We start from the raw sequence: 11,664 nt of genomic DNA, 5'->3' as shown, positions 1-11,664 counted from the left end.
TATTTGTATTGTTTTGCCAGCTCATGGAGTTCAGTTTGTGTAAACTCCCGTACTTCTTCAAATTCAACATCTCTGGGGTTGCGATAATGCACCTCCCCATCTGCTATATCTTCTCTATCATGTTGCCGTTTCCTATGCTTAGTAATGAGAGGTCTGGCATACTTTTTCTTTCGCACTAGCAGATCATCATGCGAAATATCAAACTCTATCTCCTCATCCTCACTATCATTTGAGGAGAGCACATCCTCACAATCCCAATTTTGGGATGTGACAATGGCACGTACCCTGGCTTTACTAACAGGTTTACGACCCTTCCTTTTCCTTAAGGCATTAATTGATTTGGTCACGAGGGCTGCGCACCGCTCTTGTAAATCATCAGCCCGACTAGCAGTTGAACGAACACACTCTGAAGCAACTGCTAGCTGGTCTTTTTAATACCTTAACTTCTGCCTCTGCCTTCTCCCTTCTCTGTGATTCAGTGTAAATAGCATTAAGGAAATACCAGCCCACTGTGGACACTGTCCTCTTCTCTTTTTTACTTAAATCCAAACCCTTAAGGCTAAAATCTACAAAATGATCTGAGACTTTATGACCCCAAGTCAGCTTCAAGGGAGAAGCATACTTCACAAATTCTTTAGCAAGAGGCTCCCACTCATTGTCTCTGGCCCAGATAGGAAAGCTGCATACTTCCTTCTGGCCACCAGAACCCTCTGCAGCCTTGCTTTTCCTAAACATCTTACACAGCATTTTACCTAGCACAAGCTACACAACACACTACAGAAAAACAGGTCTGCTTCAGTTGAATTATAGCACAGATCACGGCACGAGCCCCCAAATGTTTTGCTTGCGTCTATCTAGCAAGGTTACTCTGTGGTATAAGCAAGGAAGCTGATATTTCTGCAATGTGTAAATGTGCTTTACTATACAAAGATGCTGTACATACAAAAACTATTACAATCTTAGGAATACAATACAGGACTGACAGATATCTACAACAAGCAAAATGCCTAGCAAACTGAACAGCCTATGGTCTATAATAGTACAAATACACTTAAAGGTTACTTATCTTCTGTTACTGTATGTTCACAATCTCCATTTGCAATGATTCTCCTGGAGCATCAGGCAAGTTTCTTCTATCATGAGTGGCGTCAGATGTTACAGCATGATGGTGTGTGTGTGTGTGTGTGTGTGTGTGTGTCCCTAGCTTATGCCTGAATCCCCCTTTTATGTGCCAGGTTGTTTACCATAGTTACCAAACAACAGAAAACATACCTGTTTACTGTAACTATGTAGACAATGGACTGTTGAAAACTGTATCTACGTACCCATTGTCTAATTGAGCCAACACCTGACAAATCTCTTACTTGTGTACTGTAGCTATAGAGACAGTAGCCTGTTTAAACTGTAATACAACAATGGCATCTAACTCCATTGTATGAACCCGCATTTGTTTGAGAAATCTACTCAAGCCAAAAAACTGACAATATCTCTATGACCAACCACTATTGTAATGTTATGTCCCATGTATCTTATGTCTGATTAATAAAAAAAAATCATATTGTAACAAACGCAACACACAAGGGTCCTCCTGGATAATGAGAAATGTCAACTTCAATCTATATTTGGAAATCTAGATACAACAGATCATGACATTGTAATAAGAAATGTCAACTTCAATCTAAATTTGGAAATCTAGATACAACAGATCATGACATTGTAATTTTGTTTCAAGCTGAAAAATAGTGGCCAAATATCAGCCATTTTTTGGCACATAACATTTTTAGAAAGATAACTTGAAGAAGGATATTGCCCCTTTGGCCTATGATTACAGATCTTTCCTAATATAAAAAATTATACATATGGAAATGAAAAATAAATGGGAGAATATAAAAAGGTACTTTGGAAGATACAGTAGATGGGAAAATTCTAAACTTTGTAAGGAGAAGAGCAGGGCTGACCTTACATAAACTAAATATGGAGAAATATCAAGAACTAAGAAAATATTTTGAGAAATGTATCACTTATTTAATAGGGAAAATGAGAAAAATGTAATCTGTGACACAGCTGGTTTTTGTCAAAGGAAAGCATGCCAATTACACAATAGATTTCACCGAGGGAGAAATAAAATTAGGAGATGATATTGCAATCATATGTAGTACCCTGTAGTGTGCTTCTAGTGTAAGAGTAGGAAAACTATATCCTGACTTATTGTCAGGAACCATGAAATAGATGAAGACAGAAAATGCAGTAAAAATTACACCTTTTAACAAAATGGTACAACTGGTAAACGTAGTCAAAACATAGCCAGGGCTCAGTAGCCAAATCGGGTAGTCAGAACAAGCCAGGAAATCAGGAAGCCAGAGATCTGCATAGTCAGAGGCAGCAGACAGGATCAGGAACCAGAAGGGACGTCAGCCAGGCAAGTCTTCAACAGAAACACAGCAGAGAGTCTCTACATATGTTGACCAAGGCAAAGGCATTGAAGAAATGAACCAGGTAGTTTAAATAGCCAGGGGCTGGCTGTGGGCTTGACTGATGAGTAGGAGATGATCAAAAGGTGAGCAACTGTGGAACAATGAGTACTGGCAATTAACTGACAGCTGTGTAACCTGAGCACAGAGAAGGAAGGGCTGAGAGCCCAGTCTCCCCCTCCTCAACGACCCCTCCCCCTCGGAGGACCAAAAGGTTAGAGCCTGTGTATCGATGGATGACTCAGACCACGAGAGGGTTATGGGAACTAGAGGCTTATTCTTTAAGGTTACTGGGGACGTAACAATGCCACCTAAGGTCGGTCCCCTACAGAACCTCAGGTGCAAGCGTTTCCCAGATGGGTAGGACAAGACTTCAAGAAATTACTTGCCTGGCCACAAAAAGGCACACTTTCTCTCTCCTCCTAAAGACCCTCTCATCCAAAGAGAGACATGTGAAGCCCATATGCATGGGTTCTACTTCACTGGCAGACTCGGTACCAGGAGGCAACGGTGGAACTGCAAAGCTCAGTGCCAAATGTACAGGAGGCTTCCGCAAGCACTCCTTAAAGGAAGGTCTCTCTTGGAGTCTGAAGTCAATGAGTATGGCAAACGTGATCAACTTCTCCAGATCTGTTGGTATGTCTCGGGCTGCTATCTCATCTTTGATGTTATCTGAGAGACCATGAGAAAAAGCAGCCACGAGGGCCTCATTGTTTCAAGCGACCTCTGTTGCCAGTGTGCGGAATTCAATGGCGTAATCAGAAACAGTTCTCGTATTCTGTTTGATGGACATGAGGCTCTTGGCAGCAGAAGTGGGGTGTATGGGAACGTCAAATACACTTTTAAAGGAAGCCACAAACTCAGGGTAAGGCTTGATTCACATCTATGCATTTTTAGTCCTTTTTGCATTTTGCAGATTTGCACTACAGCCCATTTAACATGGTATCCTATGGAACACATTCTGCAGAGCAAATCTGCAAAAAGCACTAAAAATGCATAGGTGTGAATTAAGCCTAACTTAGGACAATGGGTTTTTGTGTCTCCCATAGAGGGTTTGCCCAGGCCAAGGCTATATCAGTAAGCAAAGAAATAATGAAGCCTACTTTGAGATGCTGCCCCAGGCGTTCCTCACGGACAGAAGCAAAATATATTCCAACCTGGTTGAGAAACCCACTGCATTGAACTGGATTGCCCCCAAATCGCTGGGGAAGCAGAGCAGGACCAGACATACCTCTTACAGAGGTAATATTCAAGGCGGGTGCCTGCACAGAGACTGGAGCAGCAACAGGGATGGCCTGCAACACAGGTTGTGCCAGAACAACCACAGTGGGAGGATCCAAGTGAGCAGTGCAAATCAGGAGCATCTGCAGCGCTATGGCAAACTGATCCATGCTGTGATCCTGCTCATTTAATCTGGAAAAAATATTACTACTAGGTGGATTGCCTGCATTTTCTGAATTGATGGCCTTTGCCTACTGTCAGGAACAATGAAACAGATGTAGACAGAAAATGCAGTAAAAATCACACCTTTTAATAAAATGGTAAAAATGGTACAATTGGTAACCTTAGCCAGGGTTCGGTAGCCAAATCGGGTAGTCAGAACAAGCCAGGAAATCAGGAAGCCAGAGATCAGCGTAGTCAGAGGCAGCAGACAGGATCAGGAACCAGAAGGGACATCAGCAAGGCAAGTCTTCAACAGGAACACAGCAGAGAGTCTCTAGATATGTTGACCAAGGCGAAGGCATTGAAGAAATGAACCAGGGAGTTTAAATAGCCAGGGGCTGGCTGTGGGCTTGACTGATGAGTAGGAGATGATCAACTGGGTTGTTGCCAAAAGGTAATGTGCATTTATATATTCTAAAATACCTGCTTTACCTTGTGTAAGCATGATTTTAATCGAGACTCCAATGATCTACTTATTGATTTGTTTTATTTATTTTTCTAGTCATCTCTTGATGCATCCCACTCCTGATGATTGGCTTTAAACGCCATGAAACGCGTAGAGTCTACACTCAGGGTTGCCATTTCAAGTTTGGTTCATCTATGAATTCTATCGTATACCATTTATACTTATTAACATTGTTATTCGGAGTACCTTGTTCACCTTTTTTGTATACCCATTTTAGAACTGTGATTGCTTGTATCAATTATTTTCAAACAGCGTTTATAAACAACGTTTCTATCAACATGACTACTATTTTTATTGTGCCTCGATGTGCATGATTTATGTATTGTATATTATGATGCATTATACTATGATTATTATATTACTCATGAATTGATGTCTATGCATTTCTTTGATTAGCATTTCTCTATGGCTATACAGCTTTTAAGCCCCTTAAGGGGTGGTGATAGTTAATTTAACATAAGGTATCCTAGACTTTTTCAAAGACCTACCCATGCCTCATTTAAAGTCCCACTGCCCCTCTCTTTTGCTTTTTAATGTATATACAGGGATGGAGACATGGTTATGGTAACTGTGGAGCCCAATCAGGTCAACTGCTTTACAATATGTTTATTTGGGTGGAAGACACCCGTTTCCCTCTTTGACCTGTCATGCCCCACTTCACTAACGCAACTACTTAATCTGGGCTTTTAGTCCCAAGAGCTATTTTTACGCTGGCATCCGTTTTCTTACTTCCTCTTCATTTGGTCCATTCAGTAACCTACTCGTTCTTTGGATCACTGGCTATTTCAATTTAGTCTCTACCCTCTGTTAGTTTAGAGATACAGTCCACTCTTTATCTCTTCCTTTTGTTGTTGTTTTTTCCATTGCCTGTTTGGCACGCCCCACCCACAGGGTGGGTGGTCCTTTCTGATTGATCTCTCTTCCCCCGGGGTTGCGATGCGCCCAGCTCCTTCTCCCCCCACCCATCTCTTCAGCGATGGGGGCGGGGCTGGATCTTGGCGCATCGGCGTCATGCCCAGCATGCCGCTGGTGCGGTGTCCTTCCGACGCCGACCTGCGTTTATGCTCCCTCCATCTCACTCAGGCTTGATGGGCGGGGATGAACTGCTGCTGAGATCTCTGTGCCTCAGTTGGTTGTTTGCCCCGTCTATTTCTTTGGCCAAACGTGATTGCATGACGTTGGCTGGGACACGCCCTTAGGCTGAGGATACAAAGGTCGGGATGAGCTGGCAGTTCATTCCACACTTTTTTCTCAGGAGGAGAGGATATATGGGTCTTCATCCACACCTCAGGTAATCAGGCTGTTTCTCTTCATTATTACACACCTATTCACATCATGCTTGATTTCTCTGTACACAGGTGTGCATTATTTATTTATTTATTTTATTTTTATGCCTCTCATTTAAATACCAATACATTGGCAACATTGCTAGTATACATTATTTATATATATCTTTTGTTTGTTGGTTCTCACCACCCAATTATTTTTTTGGGGCAGGTGTCAGACACACTCTAGCGCCTGCTTGGTTTTACATTTTACTTTTCTTCATTCACAACATTGTTCTATTTTTTTTTTTTTTTTTTTTGACACACTCATCCCCATCTCTTTGTTACACATCTCCTCCTTATTATTCTTTTTCTTTCATTTATTGCAGAACTTCATCTGTGGCCCATACATGTATGCCTCCTACTTGGGAAGTGTGTTTTGGCTGTCTGTCTTTCTCCCTGGCTGCTGTTCCTCTCTACCCCCTCTCTGATTCTCCAGCCCCCATGTGGAGTTTCGGTTTGGGGGTTAGCCTTGTGTGTCCTTGGCCTCAACCCCGGGGGAGACAGCTCTCTCAGGGCCACCTTCATTATTCCACAATTGGACTGTTTGGGTTATGTACTGGGTTGTTGCCAAAAGGTAATGTGCATTTATATATTCTAAAATACCTGCTTTACCTTGTGTAAGCATGATTTTAATCGAGACTCCAATGATCTACTTATTGATTTGTTTTATTTATTTTTCTAGTCATCTCTTGATGCATCCCACTCCTGATGATTGGCTTTAAACGCCATGAAACGCGTAGAGTCTACACTCAGGGTTGCCATTTCAAGTTTGGTTCATCTATGAATTCTATCGTATACCATTTATACTTATTAACATTGTTATTCGGAGTACCTTGTTCACCTTTTTTGTATACCCATTTTAGAACTGTGATTGCTTGTATCAATTATTTTCAAACAGCGTTTATAAACAACGTTTCTATCAACATGACTACTATTTTTATTGTGCCTCGATGTGCATGATTTATGTATTGTATATTATGATGCATTATACTATGATTATTATATTACTCATGAATTGATGTCTATGCATTTCTTTGATTAGCATTTCTCTATGGCTATACAGCTTTTAAGCCCCTTAAGGGGTGGTGATAGTTAATTTAACATAAGGTATCCTAGACTTTTTCAAAGACCTACCCATGCCTCATTTAAAGTCCCACTGCCCCTCTCTTTTGCTTTTTAATGTATATACAGGGATGGAGACATGGTTATGGTAACTGTGGAGCCCAATCAGGTCAACTGCTTTACAAGGCGAAGGCATTGAAGAAATGAACCAGGCAGTTTAAATAGCCAGAAGGGGGCTGGCTGTGGGCTTGACTGACGAACAGGAGATGATCAACAGGTGAGCCACTGTGGGATGATGAGTACTGGCAATTATCAGCAACCTAAACACAGAGAAGGGAGGGCTGAGAGCCCAGCCCTGACACTCATGTGTAAGCCTGTGATTCTTTGAATCTAGGTCAGGGTTAATAGAGTTCACAGCAGCATTACTTATACCAACAGCTCTCTGTTGTCCCCCCTGGTTCTGGAATGTCAGAGATTGTTCTGGAAGCTAGAGTGCAGAGGCTGGCAGGGTTTTTCTGCATATTAGGGGAGCTTAGCCAATCCCCAGGTGGTGGGCCTGGCAGGGGACTAAGTGAGCGCTTAAATATGGATAAATCATGCTGGCAGGAGAGTTGGGTGGAAGATGGATATGCAGTGTTGAGGAGGCTGTTGGCCTTGAGGCATACCCCCTAGTCTGGGGGGGTGCTCTATCTGGGGCCAGGGCTCAGGAGCTGGCCTGGGAGGATCTTGATATCTTGAAAAGTGTGGAAGGAGTTTTTCCTCAGGGGTAGTGGGAGCAAGGATACGAGTGTGAGTACTACAGCATGGTGCTAGGACCTACAAGGGGAGAGACTGCCACATGTAGCAGTTCTCTCCTGAAGACAGCGGTGTGCTCCTTTCGGGGAGGGACAGGATACCTGTCTTTCACAGGTATCCTGTCCCCACTTCTGGGAGCCTCAGCCACAGATATTTGCATCACTGCTCGGGCTCCCTCCTCCTCCCTCCTTCTCCCTTTTCCTTCCCCAGCCACCGGGCCATTAGGAGAGAGGTGCGGAGCCTCGCGCATACGCAGTAGGGTTCCCGGCGTGAAGCCGTAAGGCTACACTGCCGGGTTCCCCTACTTGCAATAGAGGCGTATGTGCAGTATGTGCAGCTGATGGCTTTTAATTTCTGCAGCGGTGGGAGGACCTACGCTTTAAGTCTTCTTCAACCTTGCCCTCGGAGATCTCCAGAGAGTCAGTCGGGTAGACTGGTGAAAAGAAGTGCTCCAAGATGAAGTTCACAACACATTGTGCTACTTTCCAGAGGGGCTGAGAGTTCCTAGCCTGTAAGAGGCTGTTGCCAATCTAACAGAGACTGTTAGCTTATACAGCTGAATCGATTGGAGCTAAACAGAGGAATCAATTGGAGTTGTACAGAAGAATACAGCTGTATATAGGGAGGAAGTTGTCCCTGGTTTTGTCAATATCAAGTTGGTTATCCCATAATTCCTATGCCCATCCAAGTTATTACCCCCTAATAAAAAAAACACAAAACAAAGCTCAATGGCTGTTCACTGTGTCTGGATCAAAGCTGAAAAGTGTTGTACCAAGAGGCGTATGCACGGCGGCTCCTAAGATGGCCACGTAGACCAGGAGCTCCGCGCTGCTCCGACAGCTCAGCAGTTATACCCACACAAAACACACCTGGCTATCTGCCCTGACAACAACCAGTGAGGGGCAATCAGAGGTGGCATCACCCCATGTCAGCAGGACCTGTCCAGAGGTCTCTGGAAGCCCAAACATCTAAGATAGATGACCTTGAGAATAGGTCTCGAAGATATAACTTCAGGATTAGGGGTCTACCGGAAACTGTAACGGAGGTCCACGCAGCAGTACGTTCCCTCATCCAGGAGCTCATACCTGACACTCCTTCCCACAGATTGGAACTGGACAGGGCTCATAGAGCACTGGGATCTACCTGATCAGATGGTCTCCCGAGAGACATTGTAGTGAAACCCCACTACAATGCAGTCAATGAGGAGGTCATGCAGCTGGGTTACTTGTCTGTACAGCTCAAAATCCAGGATCACCCTATCCAAGTGTAGCAATAACTCTCGGCGGAGCTGCTGGTTTAAAGCAGGCCTGTCCTCTTAACTCTTTACCCCTCTTAAATTGTTCAATCTTGGCACAGCTGTAGTGCAGTGTTGTAATGATATGAGTATTGACTTTAACCCACAGTATACATTTACATTTATACTTACCTCTACCTGGGTGTCTGTAGCTCCACCTGCAGGAGAAACAACAACACTGCACACAAACTTCAATAATAATCAGAAATAACTTCTTTCTTTGAATAAGTAGTATATTTATTTAAAGGGTTATTACAATGACTACACTACTACACCAATGTAGTGTAATAGTATAGTAAATAGTTATAACAATTGGTAACATACACAAATATACCTAACTGTATATATCTATACCAGGGAGCTCCTCCTGCTCTAAACGGTAAAGTCACTATACTTAGTAAATAAATGCAGAGCCCTGCAATAAAAAAAAGATAGTCTTGACGTCTCCGGTCTTCGCTAGCTAAGAACTTGTAATTGTAATCCACAAGGGGTTCCTTTTGGGTGTTGCGCAGTGTAAGGTAACACACTAAGGCAGTTATAATCCGGCAGACTGACTAAGTGTTCTCATATGAATAAGACAAACATCTAGCATCCGCTCTTGAATACTGAAGTCTATGCAGATGCACTGTTTTCCAACTTAACTTGTTCTGTGGGACTATCAGTCCTAGCCACACTCTATAACAGTTCTAAGTGTGTGTAGTATTAAACAAACTTCCCTCTCACCACACGGTATCCAGGCAGATGGATGTCTCAGTTTCAGCAGTTCTCAGTCTGTATGGAGGCACCACCACACCGTCACACTGTTCCGTTCACTAAAGACCAGGAGTCCTCGGTTACCTCCCCACTCCGGAACGATCACTTCTGCTGCTCCAGCACACTATGATATGATGGCAGGATCCTTTCAGCTGCTCCGCTCCTTCTCAAAGCAGGCAGGCCACGCGTCCCAGGAACAAGAGACTAAGATGGCTGCTCCCGGTCCTTTTATATCCACCCACAATGCAGTTCAGTTCAACACTTGTCCAGGAGCATTGTGGGTAGGTCACGGCTAAAGTTCCAAAGTAAACAATCAGTCACTTCCATGTCACTTCACTTAATCATGAAACGTAAAAGTATTGTACCTTTCCAATTATCCACAAGATGGCACTGTAACAAATTATGTACTGCATAACACACATATAGTTAAAAACAACAGTTATGTAAAGGTCTTGCGAGCCACAGATGGATTAATGCCTCTGGAATGAATATCAAATACAGATAAGCTGCAAACACTGATCACGTTTCATTTCGTGTACATACCAAAAATATATGAATAATTGTGTCTGTGCTAAAAAAATAAAAATATATAGAACTTGCTGAAAAAATAATATACAGAACTGTGCTGAAAAAATACAATATAGTAGAACCAAAAAGGTGCCAATACAAAACAAATGCGTATAATAAATGCAGTCCTTTTGTGGAAGTATACTATAAAGTGCAACATGCAAAAAGGAAAACAATATATGCATATAACTATAAATATAAAATCCAAGTGCTAATTGTGTAGCAATCAAGTGTCCACATCCAAATAAAAATCAGCTCATTGATAACAAAAAATAAAGTGCAAATATATAGTGTCCATAAAAATTAGTGTCCATCATGCTCCTCCTTAATGGCGTCCACAATAAAGCATGCTTTAGTGCTCTCCTGTGACCCTCAAATTGTGCTTGCGCTCACCTCTAAGCGTGTGACACGGTAATTAAACAGTGTCTAAACATGCACTGAAGCCACTCCTGGGCTCATACAGGGTATGCTGATGTAAACTCCAACCTTTTCAGATGGCATCAATGGTTTCACATAAAAGAAAGAAAAAGCTCCATAGTGTGATATAGCCAAGGATTTATTAAAAGTAAATTAAAAATTCCCACCAGGAGGGTACTCACAATATACAGGTGCGTGAGTGCACCAGCCTTTCCAGAGTGTAGTATGGAGGATAATGAGGAGCAATTTCTTGATGAGTCTTTTAGGGGGGACCAGGGGCAGGTCCTCCCGCGATACAAGAAACCCAGGAAAAGAGGATGGAGAGCAGGAAGAAGAATACAGCAGAAAAAGAAGGCGAGAAGACTAGGGGAGGGGATTTTCAATTTAAGTGGAGTTCCACTGTCAAGGGAAGAACTATTGGTGCTCGATAAGGGTATCAAGTTTGCCCCCAAAAAAGGGCTCAATAAATTTGAGACGTTTGTCTGGATACAAAAGTTCATTAGAAAGCTGAATATCAAAAAATATTACGCTCTTAATTCTATCGAAAACGCTATTGGAAATACCAGATATACCAATCTGAGGAATAACTTAATCCTCACATAGCTAATAACAAATATGTGGATTTGTTCAAGAAGTTGGTCACCACCGAACTTGAACAATTGCCCATTAAGAAGTTTTATGAACATAAAGATTTTAAAAAAAGAAGGAACTCATTAGAAAGAAGGACAGATATAGTGGTTAGGCCAGCAGATAAAGGGGGTGGGATAGTTGTGCTATCCCTGCAGCAATACAAGGAGGAAATGGAAAGGATACTAAATGACACTGATACATACCGGTTACTGGATAGTAACCCCTCTAAATCCATCAAAAAAACATTGGAAGATATTATTAAATATGGTGTAGATGAAGGACTCCTGAATAAGCAAGAAGCAAAGTACCTAGTACCCACGGTTAGCAAGATACCAGTGATATATTTCTTACCAAAGATACACAAGGATAGCAAGAACCCCCCAGGTAGACCGATACTGAGCGGTTTTGAATCTTTAACATCTAGATTGGGGGAATATA

At 42.4% G+C, this 11,664-nt stretch overlaps 1 long non-coding RNA gene across 1 annotated transcript; it reads left to right on the top strand.

Moving 5' to 3' along the window:
• Positions 1-5,142: 5,142 nt before the first annotated feature.
• On the top strand, positions 5,143-6,631 carry LOC141128468 (uncharacterized). The gene is made up of 3 exons (XR_012241696.1): positions 5,143-5,671; positions 6,035-6,282; positions 6,391-6,631. It is a non-coding gene; the product is annotated as an uncharacterized lncRNA (long non-coding RNA).
• Positions 6,632-11,664: the final 5,033 nt, after the last annotated feature.

The sequence above is a fragment of the Aquarana catesbeiana genome, linkage group LG02 (assembly GCF_042186555.1).
Source record: "Aquarana catesbeiana isolate 2022-GZ linkage group LG02, ASM4218655v1, whole genome shotgun sequence".
Taxonomy (NCBI): domain Eukaryota; kingdom Metazoa; phylum Chordata; class Amphibia; order Anura; family Ranidae; genus Aquarana; species Aquarana catesbeiana.
This window is presented reverse-complemented; position numbering and strand designations above follow the sequence as displayed.